Raw genomic sequence first — 12,682 nt, forward strand, 5'->3', positions numbered from 1 at the left:
AGGTCCATGGTTCTGTATGTTGTTAACGTACAGGTGGACCTCCAGGCAGTTGACATGCGACCTCAGTATACGTGGTTTTAAAAAAGTGTTAAAAACTGCGTATCCGTGGTTCCTAAGTGGTCACCATTTTGCGTAACAGAGCCATTTGGAGGCTTAACACACACACACACCACAATTTTTCCACAGAAAAATGACAGATTTGTGGCTGGGGGGGGGGGCACTGCTGGACAGCTGGAGACCCGCAGAGCATGGTACAGCACTTTCCCTTATTTCTGCAATTTTTAGCCTCCAGGAACTAAATCCCCCATGCCCATTTTCTCAATGCGTCGTTATCCGTGGTTTTTCTAAACCCCTGAGGATAACAATGTCCACCTGTAGTAAGAATGCCATATTTTATTTTTATTTGCCCATAATAAGAGAAAAAAATTATGACATGAATAATAGTATCTTAATACTGTAATCAATTTCTACCTTCCCTCAAGGGAAACCAGTGCTAACAGCAGGTACTATTGTAACTACTAGTAGCTTGAGTAAACTAGTTAACCATTTTTTACATTTCGAAACTACTCTGTGGTCAACACTGATCCTCAGAATAGCTTATAATGGTAAAGCAAGGTAGAAATAGCTAAATATTTTTATATTTAGGGAAATACTTGCTCTCCATCTGCAGAAAAAGAGAGTAGAGCTGGTCTTGTGGTAGCAAGCATGACTTGTCATCTTAGCTAAGCAGGGTCTGCCCTGCTTGCATATGAATGGAAGACTAGAATTGTGAGCACTGTAAGATATTCCCCTCAGGGGATGAAGCCACTCTGGGAAGAGCAGAAGGTTTCAAGTTCCCTCCCTGGCTTCTCCAAGATAGAGCTGAGAGAGATTCTGCCTGCAATCTTGGAGAAGCCACTGCCTGTCTGTGAATACAGTACTGAGCTACACAGGTCTGATTCAGTAGAAGGTAGCTTCCTATGTTCCTATGATAAAGCAATAAAAAGGTTTCAAAACATTTAAAGCAATAAGTCTAAAACAGGTTTAATGTGTAGCCACATGCAATATTTAAAGTGAACAATCCTTGTAGACCTAGGAATGGAGTTTAATGAAGGCATTACTCCTAAGCCCTGTTTGTTCTGGCCATCAGACTTCTCTGTAAATGATAGAATGGGACCTTAGCTGACTGTGTAGGCAGGGATGGAAGGGACCTCATTACAAGACTAAGTATTCCTTGAGATACCTTGGATCTGAAGAATTTAGGGCTTTAAATGTTCAGTGATTTAAATTGGAAATTGGAAATTGATTGGTGACCAATGCAGATGTGTGAAGATACACTTCCCTCAGCTAAACAATGCTGCAATTTTGTGTTTCACTATTTATTTATTTATTTATTTAATCAGATTTGTACATCGTACCAAACATTTGTCTCTGGGTGGTTAACAATAACATAAAAAGTTTAAAACACACAAAAACTTAAAACAATTTAGATAATTTAAAATCAAACACAGATTAACACCTAAAAATTTAAAAAGCTGAAAAAGCTTGGGTGAAGTTGGTTTTCAAATGCTTTTTAAAAATTCTGAACCATCCTGCAAGGACACTGCCATGTAGAGCGCATGACAGAATTTAAAGGGCATGATTGATATTAGCAGAGTCCTTAGTACAGTGGTCCCTCGACTTACAAACTACTCGACATAAGTATTTTTCGAGTTACAAACGGCAGTTTTAGATCCGGTTTTAGATGCGGTTTTTTCGACTTACAAATTTTTAGATGGGGTTTCCTCGACTTACGAATTTTACATGCGGTTTTCTTGACTTACAAATTTTGCATGCAGTTTCCTTGACTTGCCTGCCTGTTTACTGCCTGTTTATTCTTGAAAAGAAATGTTCCTGTGCAGTTTGCAAGCCTTACTGGGGGTCTGGGTCTTTTTTTTAGGCTCCGGAACGCATTAATCCGTTCCCAATGCATTCCTATGGGAAACCGCTTTTGGACTTATGAACTTTTCGACTTACAAATGTGCATTCAGAACGGATTAATTTCGTAAGTAGAGGGACCACTGTATCTGGGAAGGATTGACATGACCACCTACCAACAACAACTACCATCTTACTGGAATTGAGTTTAACACATTGCCACTTCCAGACCCTTGTCTCGAGTTTCCACCACCTTTCCTGAACCAGGAGAAAAAGAGAAAGATGATACCATTACCCTACACAGGTGTTTCATGTAGATTTTGAAAAGCATGGAAGATAAGAGAAAACCAGAAGTTCAGCAACACCTGTTAGGAGAAAAATTACTGTAAGATGTTGCCTTCAGACCAGCTAGTACTGTTTAGGACTTTTCCAAGTGTCCATTCCCCTATTGAATAGGGGACACTTGTGGGGGGGGGGGAAGAGAACACCCCTGCTTGAATGCTTGCAACCAGTTTGTTGGCCCCTAGAAACTTGTTTTTAGGGCAGGGGGAAATAGTGGCTTCAGCAACAGCAGTGGCAAGCCCTTCAGGTCCTGGTGGAACATCTTTTTTCCTGCTTGGGAACTGGCCTGGAACTGCAAGTTCCAGGATCTCTAGTGGGGGAAATTATGCTCTGTGTGCCACTTTCGTGCCAGGGATACTGGGATTTATAGGCTGAGGCAAGTTCCTGCCTGGGAAAAGATGCTCTGCCGCAGCCTGGAGGTCCTGCTGCCGCCGCTACTGCTAGCTCTTCTTCCCTCTGACCCAAAGTTTCACAGAAATTTAACTTGGGGCAAGAGGCAGTCACAGAGGGGAACTGCAGCAATCCTAGCCAGCCCTTTTCCCTACTCCAGGCTATGTTTCTGGAGACTTTGGGGCAGAGGGATGATGAGACAGTGATGGTGGAAGTGAGCATTTTGTGAGTATTCACATCCTCAAGGATTTGCCCACATTCACTTGGAATGCATACCAATCTTCAGGCTCCTTGTTTGATAGGCAGGAGTGATCATTGTGCATCAGAGGGTGAGGAATTGGGTTTAATTTGTCCTCTTCAGTCCTTGTTCTGTCTTTTGGGAAAAGGCAGCATGGATACACTTGTGCAACACACAAAATCGGGCTGCCTTCTAGCAACCAGGACAGCTAAGGGATTGGCTTCTGGGAGAAGACAACCTGCTGACTATGATGCAGCTAAAAGAAATCCTCCCAGCCATTTGTTCTGGGCAACCTGAAAGAGGCAGTGGGCTATACTTTTTCACATCTCCATCCAGAGAGGACCTGATCACCTAGACAGATGCTCAGCAACTTTTGGATGAAACTTCCTTGCAGCTTGATGATTTATTGTGGGCTTTAAAGCAGGCTGTGAGGTTGTACAGTATGTGCCCCATAACAGAGAGATCACAGATCTTTAAATTAATGTGAAAGTTCACCCCAGCAGTTTAAAGTGGTCTGGGGAATAGTTTACTATGACACATGTGCAAATGTACCCAAAGCAGAAAGACTTATCATGAATCTGCTGGTGCTTGAAATCTGATCCTGAAGTTTTTCCTTTGGACCATTACTAGAATTCTTATACTGGGTGCTACAAACTAGTGATGTGCATGGAACCGTGCCTGCTGGTTCGAAGGTGGGGGAGAGCTCTTTAAGGATGGGGGAGGGTGCTCTTACCCCTCCCACCACATTTCCACCACTGGCGCTGCCTTTTAAAACAGTCTGGCATGGTGGCAGCATACCTCCTTGCTGCGCTGGTGCCTTCTCGGACCAGACGTGACCGCTGCGCTTGTGCACGTCACGCTCGCTTGCATTTTGCAGTGTGTGCATGTGCAGCGGCAACTTCCGGACACTTCTGGTCTTCTGGACTGTTTCTTAAAAGTCAGCATCAGAAGGGGAAATGTGGCAGAGTGCCTCCCCCGTCCTTAAAGAGATCCCCCCACTACCGAACCACGGGTGTTTCGAAACAGTTTGGAGGCCCATAAAGGGCATCTGAATCGGTTCAGTGCACATCCCTACTATAAACCACTGCATAAGCAGTGATGCTTAAAGGTTCAAGCTGTTAGATTGACATGTATTTGATCAATGACTCAGCTGGACTTCAGAATAATTCAGTGGATCTCTTTTGTCATATTTTTATCTCCTTGAGCCTTGGTTAATGAACAGAACAAGCACTGAACAACCACTAAGGCCCTAATTCACTTCCATTGGTTCATATTACTTATGGTGCATATTGTGGTCTTGCTTCATTGCTCCCGCTATAGAAAAGCATCCATTGGCTGACATTCAGACTTAGCAAACACTGGTGCTGCTGGAGAAGTATTTGTGTAGGCATCAGTGCTTCTGAAGAGTCCCAGACCAACGCTGTACTGGTGTGTGTGCACTTGCATGTGTGTGCAATTTTTGACAACCTCCCCTTTTTCTGGAAGTACTCTGTGGAACCTGAAAATACATCTCTGAGGGCTGCACAACCCCCAGGGGCATCTTTTTGGTTGACACAGAGTGTTTCCAGGAGAAGGGGTAGTTGTCGAACCCCCAGCCACCCACCACCCCATATGAATAGTGGAGCTTAGTAGTTTAACTTTTCAGAAGCACTGGAGCTTCCTCAGTACTACCAGTGCATCATTAGACTGGATGTCAGCCATTGTCTGTACATTCTGGTTGTTCTGTGGTGATTGAGATATCCCTGGGAATGCATTTAGTTGGTGTTATCTTCCTAAATTTCCCCCCTTTCAAACACTACATGGCAAAAATTGCTCACTCATGCTGGTCCAGTAAAAACTAAACATCTTGTTAATTTCTTACTTTGGACCCTAGTGGTCTCTAATGTCTCTTCATGGAGCCCTACCTCGCTTTCCCTTTCCAGACCTCATTTTCAAATTAGGAAAGTGGATTTCAAAGAAATAGGCAATGCAGATAAGAAGAATAAAACAAGCTTGCTGCACAGGCAGTAACTAAAATGTCGAGTTCACAAAATATTCTTTCCACATACATACAATTCACTGTGTTAACGGAAATAGATAATCAAAACAGGATTGTTTTAGTACAGTAGTGTGGTGCCACATAGGTCCGCAGGAGTTGTCACTGCAAATTACAAAAGTTGTTTTTGTGTTCCTTTTTGTCCTGCTCTTCTACTTTGAGGTTAACTCAAATTATGTGCTATTTTAAAAAAAGTTTAATTGTTTTAAAAAACCAGTTTGCTTCCTGTTTTCTGAATTAACAAGGAGCAATAAAATAAGTGTCAGGTTGCCAGGGCTGATCCGACTGGGCTTCCGGAAATGACACCACTGTTGCGAGACCTGGGGAGAGAGGATGCAAGGAGCAAGATTCAGGCTGGGGTTGGGGCTTAGAAATGAATGTGAGTCCTGTCCTCTCTGTACAGGTTCATTGAAAGTTGAAGTGCAGATGATGCTTCCTCAAGAATTGGGGTCAGATTTCCCCAGAAAGGGTACTGACCAGAAGCGGCAGGACAGGTTGAGGACCAGGGTAAAAAGTCAGCCTCCTCTTCTGTATCACTCTGAGGCACCTCCAAGCCAGACGGGGCAGAGATGAGACTGGAAGAGGTGTGGTGACTCCTCCACAGGTCACTGCATTTTATAATAAGATAAAAGCTGTTCAAGCATAATTAATAATCAAATGCCTGCCTGAATAGAAAGGTCTTGAAGTCCCATCTTAATGGAGAAGAGAGAAAGTCTGCTAGATCTGGAACTTTCTTGGGCATGTATTCCACAACTGAGAATGTTGTGACCATTGTGCCTGCCAGCTGTAAGTCTTAACACTGATCGGCCAGAAGGCAAGGCCTCTAAAGCTAATCTTGAAACTTGAACAGTTTTTGTATGAAAGAAGTGATCCCAGGCCTTTAGTGATCTTCGATATTAGTAGCAGCATTTTAAATTAAGGTGATGCACTTGGTGAAATATCAAAGAATGTGTTCGGAAAAGCATGTACCATCCAGTTTTCTGGTGGCCACATGTTGTAGGAGTTGCAATTTTTGAACTATCTTTAAAGGCAACCCTACTTAGAGGAGTCAAGCCTGGATGTAACTAAGGTATGTGTAATGAGTCCAGTTTCACTTAGATAAGATAAACTAGAATAAAATGTTTTTTTAAAATACTTCTAGCTGTCAACATCAACTGGGTGTCCAGTAACAGTACTGGTTCAAGGAAATCCTCTCTAATAAAACGCTTGGTGTCCGTCCGTGGACGGACACCAAGCGTGTGTCCGTGCCTCCCTGCCCTGTTCTGCGCCTGCGCAAAGCGCAGGCGCAGAACAGGGCAAGGGAGACACACTCGCCGGCACCCGGCAGCCATCTTGGGCGGCCAGAAGCGGCCGCCCCGAAGAAGCCGGAGAGGAGGCGGCGGGAAAGTGACCGAGGCGGCGGCGGAGCCGCCGCCTCGGCCAAAATAGATGGAGGCCGGGGGCGGAGCGGAGGCCATGTAACCTTTAAAAAAAATTTACTCCCGCCGCCGCCGACCGCCCACCCTCCCTCCCAGCTGCCGAGTCCCCCTTACCCTGGCCGACTGCTATCGGCCGAAGACAGCCCTTAATTTAAGAGGCAGAGAGGAGCTCGCAAGCAGAGCTCCTCTCTGTGCAAAGCCTCTTGCCGAACTGCCGCTTTGGGCGCTTGCGTCCCTTGCGCCCAAAGCGGGCGCTTGCGAGCTCCTCTCTGCTTGCGAGCTCCTCTCTGCCTCTTGCGAGCTTGCGAGCTCCTCTTGCGAGCTTGCGAGCTCCTCTCTGCCTCTTAAATTATGGGCTGTCTTCGGCCGACAGCAGTCGGCCAGGGTAAGGGGGACTCGGCAGCTGGGAGGGAGGGTGGGCGGTCGGCGGCGGCGGCCGCGGGAGTAAATTTTTTTTTAAGGTTACATGGCCTCCGCTCCGCCCCCGGCCTCCATCTATTTTGGCCGAGGCGGCGGCTCCGCCGCCGCCTCGGTCACTTTCCCGCCGCCTCCTCTCCGGCTTCTTCGGGGCGGCCGCTTCTGGCCGCCCAAGATGGCTGCCGGGTGCCGGCGAGTGTGTCTCCCTTGCCCTGTTCTGCGCCTGCGCTTCGGCCGCGGGAGTAAAATTTTTTTTTAAAGTTACATGGCCTCCGCTCCGCCCCCGGTCTCTGTCTCCCCGGCCTGGCGGGGGCAAGTGCCTGGGCCGATTTGGCCCTTAAAGGTAGGGGGGGAATGGCGGAGGGAGGGGGAATGGCGGCGGGGGGCCAGGAGCGCCGTTACTAGCGCCTGTTATTCAACGGGCCAAAATTCACTTGTATATATATAAATCTTCATTGCTGGAAACAGTAGGCCCTAACATGAGATGTAGCCTGTGTTTAATTGGATTCATAATGAATTTTCCATCATTTGCACTCTAGTTTTTGGCTCCTACGTTTCATTGTCTTTGGTTCCTTGATTAAATAAGGAACTGGATGCGCTCTACAGTTTGGCGAGGGTATTAACACTGAGCATATTGACTTTCTGGGCCATCTCCCTATGCCTGAATCTGGCCAAGAAATCAGCACACCTACCAGACATATCGGAAGGATGCTCCCCTAGAGGCACTGAGGAGCTATCAAGATCCATAAGCTTCTGGAGTGGACTACCTTAATAAGCCCCCCCACCCCCGCACCTTATTAAGTTTAAGAAAAGCTGTAAGCCCAATGCTAATCAATCCATGACAAGTGAAGCATTGTATGCTCCTCCACCACAATCACCTTCCTCCGGTCCAATAACAAATACTAAATCAAATGTATCCCCTTCCATTTATGTATTTATTTATCATATTTTTATACTGCCTGATATGTCCATCTCTAGGTGGTGTACGAAATTTAAAATACACAGATTAAAATGCACAAGGCACAATAAAAAGTATGAAACAGTTACTCAAATTATTGTTCGACTACACGTCCCTGTCCCCTTTACCAAGCCTGGCTAGGCTTACCGAGTCTGGCCTCAGAGCAGGGAGGGGGAGGGGGTTGAGTGTCACCCTGTGCCTCCTCCATCCTAGGCTGCTTGTGTCTGCCCCTCTCTGGGGGCCCCTGACACTTTCCACCAGCCAGCCTCTTATCCCTGGCCGGTTCCTTATATGCCTCCTCACAGGCTATGCATCACCTGCTCCCAATTATGGGGCCAGTGCTCCTCTTTATTCCCTGTAATTGACTGCCCTTTACAGCTGTTGACAATGCCTCTCCCCTTCTCTTCCCTCCTGCTCAGACCCCTTCCCTTCAGGAGGCGTGTTGCTGATGTTATCTTCGCACACCTCTCCTTCACACTTTTCAGGGCTCTACTCCGCCTCCACTGGAGCTGAGTCCCTTCCGGTTGGCAGTCTTTGCTCCACTTCTCCCCAGCTGCCACCTGTTCCTTCCACCTTGGACCCACTCACCACCCTGCTCTCTGAGGTAAGGACAGCCGGCCTCGCCAGACAATTATTAAAATTAGTTCTAATTAAGAGCTTGGGAGAACAGGAGAGTCTTGAGGGTCTTCCTGAAAACAAACAGAGGAGATGCTCTTATTTCAGCAGGGAGCATATTCTAAAACCCTGGGGCAGCCACAGAGAAAACCTGGTCCTGAGTCACCATCAAACGAGCCGGTGGCAGCCCTAACTGGACCGCTCCAGAAGTTCATAACAGGCAGTAGGATTCATGACAAAGGAGGCACTCTCTTAAATAGGGATCCAAGCCATTAAGGGCTTTATAGGTAATAAACAGCACTTGTTAATTTTACCCAGAAACATATTGGCAGCCAGTGCAGTTCTTTCAAAACCAGTGTTATATGGTCCCTTCGTGTTGTCCCAAAGACCAATGTGGTTGCCCCATTCTATACCAATTGTAGTTTCTAGACTACTTACAAAGGCAGCCCCACATAGAGCACATTACGTACAATACTGAAGCCTGGAGGTTACCAGCATATGTACCACTGTTTTAAGCTCATTTACCGTTAGGAATGGACGTATCAGCCGAAGCTGATAAAAAGCATTTCTGGCCACTGCCCCAACCTGAGAAACCAGGGAGAGCTTTGCGTCCAGAAATACTCCCTTTTGTGTTCAGGAGTACTCCCACTTGTGTTTGTCAAGATATAATTTGAGAGAAACCCATGCTTGTCATGCCAGCAGTGGCATCCAGATGTGCACCACACATGGCCACAGTATGGGTACTGAAGTATTCCAAGGAAAGAAACTTTGAGGTCCCAAGCACCATCTCCAGGAGCACATGGCATTAACACATGATACATTATTGGTGCAAGACAAATCCTAAATTAGGGATGTTCAGAACCGGTTTGATCATGAACTGCACTTCTGTGAACTGGGCCAGTTTTAAGTGGTTTGATCACAAACTGGTTCAAGCTGGTTTGTCAAACTGACCAGCCCAGCTGGTTGCTTTGACCAAACCAATTCACATACCCAAAGTTTGGTCCTAGTTTGGTTTTAATTTGGACCAAACTGTGCCAAACGGTTCATGCACACCCCTGTCCTAAATACTTAGGTGCAATATAAAGACAGTGGATGGCATTCAGACTAATGCAGCACTGGTGTTATTGGGGGACGGATTTTCATGGATTTCCCCCTACCCTCTGTGTCTCCTGAAGATGTGTTGCTGAGGGTTACATGTTTTCAGGAGGCACAGTGGACTTCAGAGTAAAGGGGAAATTGGTCAAAATAATTCTCCCCTCTCATAGTGCCAGCATTGCATTAATCTGGATATCAGCCAGTATTATCTACGTTTCTCTACATTTTCTTCTGTTGCTGGATGGCATGCAGCAGATAACTATGCAGAATACCCAGTTTTTATTTTATGGCCTAGCTTTTTCATAATTTTAGGTGGTAGTTTTTATCCTCCATTCTTTAAAGATATTTGCTAGCAGTATCTTAAAGGTTTCTGGCTGTCCCTCTAAATTTTCAGATTTTAGGCAAGGATGCTATTCTTGTTAGTGTCATATAGAAGTTTGGATGGAATTCACAACCATTGTAAATTTTTTATTTTAAAAATGAATCTAAAATATAAACATCTTTATATATTTTATAACTTTATATTTTTATATAAAGATTTATAAAAATCTTTATTAATAAATATTCAATTTATTGTCTAGATTAGAAAAATGTTCTATTCTGCATTCTCTATATTACCACATAAAGAGATCACTTACAGTCCTCTTCCAGCATAATCTTATCTAGATTTCTAGCTTTAAAAACTCAGCTATCCAACCTTTATTTTTATAAGTATTCACTGACTCATCTATTGTTAATATAAGGTACTTTTGCTATGGTTTGCTAAAATATAGTGGTTATGTGAGTCAGATGTAGTTTAGAACATCTTTAAATAATCAAAAACATGTTCTGTTAAACACAAAAATATGTACAGTATGTACAATATTAAATGTCTTAATTTGTTTCAGGTGCATTATTAAAATAAGTTATATAAGTATAAAGGCCTGCCCTTTACATCCTTTTTAGGTGTTCAGACCTTCCTCAATTTATGCAAAAAATAAAAATAAAAAAAACCCACCTGCTTAATTATACTTTATAAAGATAATTTTAGCTTAAAGGCATTTGGGGGAGTATTTTTTTCTCTTTAAAACACATTTTAGGAAGGAAGCTTATAAGTGAGGCTGCCAGAACGACATTATCCCAACTGTTGCAACTGCTAGGAATGTTTTGGGGTTTTAAAAATTATTATTATTTTGCATTCCTTCTTGGATCATAAATGATTTTAAAATCCAAAAGAAAAATAGTAGCACATTTAGCTACTAATGAAGTATGTGAATCAGTTTACTTTGAGTGTTGAGATCAGAGGAATTAAAATTGAATACAGCATCGCAGTTTGCAAGAATTATTGTTGATATGCAGAAAGAAATGTTGATAATACTAAAAGTTTGAGAAGAATGCTTAAGGCATTCACTTTTCTATTCTTTCTTTTTTTTTATTGTGTAATAGCAGCATAATTTAATACTGCTGGATTGTAAGAAAATGTCAGACTCTCAAGCCAGATTATGCAACACATTTCCACTATAAAACTGCATTGTCATATGCTTTTTAAAATGCAAATACTTTTGGTTTAATTTTTAAAATAACTGTCCTAATTTATAATTTTTGGACAACACATTAAAATAACTTTTATTTTCAACTGAAATTATTCCACCATATTGATCTATTTATTAATTTAATACCCAAAGGTTTAAATGTATCTTTGGTTTTGCTTTTTAACCTGGTTCTTGGTCTACCTGCTGACCTCCAGACTGCATGGTACTATTTGAAAATAGGTAATTGTGGCAGTTACATTTGCTAGTGTAAATATTTATTTATTTAATTATTTAATTAACAAACCTACGTTTCTGGGTAGTTTACAACAAAATGAAAACAAAGGTAAAACGTTAGTTAAAAACAAAAACAAGAAATTTAAAACACAACAATTTAAATTTCTTTTAATAAACAATATTCTAAAAACAACATTAAAACAATCAAAACAATATCAGTTAAATGCCTGGGTGAACAGATGTGCCTTTAAAGATTTTTTTAAAATTGTCAGAGATGGGGAGGCTCTTATTTGACTAGGGAGCCCATTCCAAAGCCTTGGGGCAGCAACGGAGAAGGCCCACCCCAGAGTAGCCGCCAGACATGACAAATGCAGACAAATCTCTCCTGATGATCTCAATGGGTGGTGGGGTTCATGACGAAGAAGACGTTCTCTTAAATACCCAGGGCCCAAGCTGTTTAGGGCTTTATAGGACCAGCACTTTGTATTTTGCCCGGAAACATATCAGCAGCCAGGGTAACTCCTTCAATACGGGAGTAATATGGTCTCTCCTAGATGACCCAGAGACCAGCCTGGCTGCCGCATTCTGGACCAACTGTAGTTTGCGGACTACGTACAAGTGCAGGCCCACATAGAGTGCATTGTCAGTAATCCAGTCTGGAGGTTACCAGCAGATGTACTACTGTTTTGAGGGCATCTGTCTCAAGAAACGGGCGCAGCTGGCGTATCAGCTGAAGCTGATAGAAGGCACCTCTGGCCACTGCCTCAACCTGGGACACCAGGGAGAGACTTAGATCCAGAAGTACCCTTAGACTGAGTACCTGTTCCTTCTGGGGAAGTGTGACCCCATCCAGAACAGGCAGATCAAGATCGTCTCTCAAGTTTCAACCCCGCACAATGAGTACCTCCATCTTATCTGGATTCAGTCTCAGTTTGTTATCCCTCATCCAGACCATTACTGCCTCCAGGCAGGCATTTAGGGAGGTTATGCCCTCTCATGATGAGGCTAACATGGAGAAATAGATTTGGGTGTCATCAGCATACTGATAGCACCCTGCACCAAATCTCCTGGTGCAGACATATAAGTATACATATTGTGTGCTTATGACAAGAAAGTTTCAATATACATGCAGGAGAACCTTGTTACTCAAGGAACCGCTATTCGTGGTACCACGTATTCTTGGGTGTCTCATTGACACACATTTTCTGTATCCATGGATACTAAAGGGTTGAAACCCGGCTATTCATGGTCCCTAGAGAGACAGAAGTGACTGTGGAGGTCACGTCTGCCCACCATTCTGTCTTCAGGAGCCATTTTGTGGCTGTCCTGTTTTTTAACTGATTATTTTTGGGTGGGGGCAATTTATTTATTTATTTATTTTGCCGTTTGGGTGGGCATTTGTGCTTTTGAGGGCATTCCTGGGAACATGTAGGTCCCAAAGAGCACATCACAGTAATCAATTTCATGTTTTAAAGCTAACCTCCCTTTCTCATAGGCATAATGCCTCATTACTCGCGGTTTCATTACTTGCAG

The 12,682-nt window shown here is 43.7% G+C and overlaps 1 protein-coding gene across 12 annotated transcripts in view; it reads left to right on the plus strand.

The window, feature by feature from the left end:
• The window catches only part of ZBTB20 (zinc finger and BTB domain containing 20), an 852,388-nt gene that overhangs the window by 102,323 nt on the left and 737,383 nt on the right, over positions 1–12,682 (plus strand). The gene's annotated exons all lie outside the window — the stretch shown is intronic.

This window comes from Hemicordylus capensis, chromosome 3 (genome assembly GCF_027244095.1).
Source record: "Hemicordylus capensis ecotype Gifberg chromosome 3, rHemCap1.1.pri, whole genome shotgun sequence".
In the NCBI taxonomy this organism is placed as follows: domain Eukaryota; kingdom Metazoa; phylum Chordata; class Lepidosauria; order Squamata; family Cordylidae; genus Hemicordylus; species Hemicordylus capensis.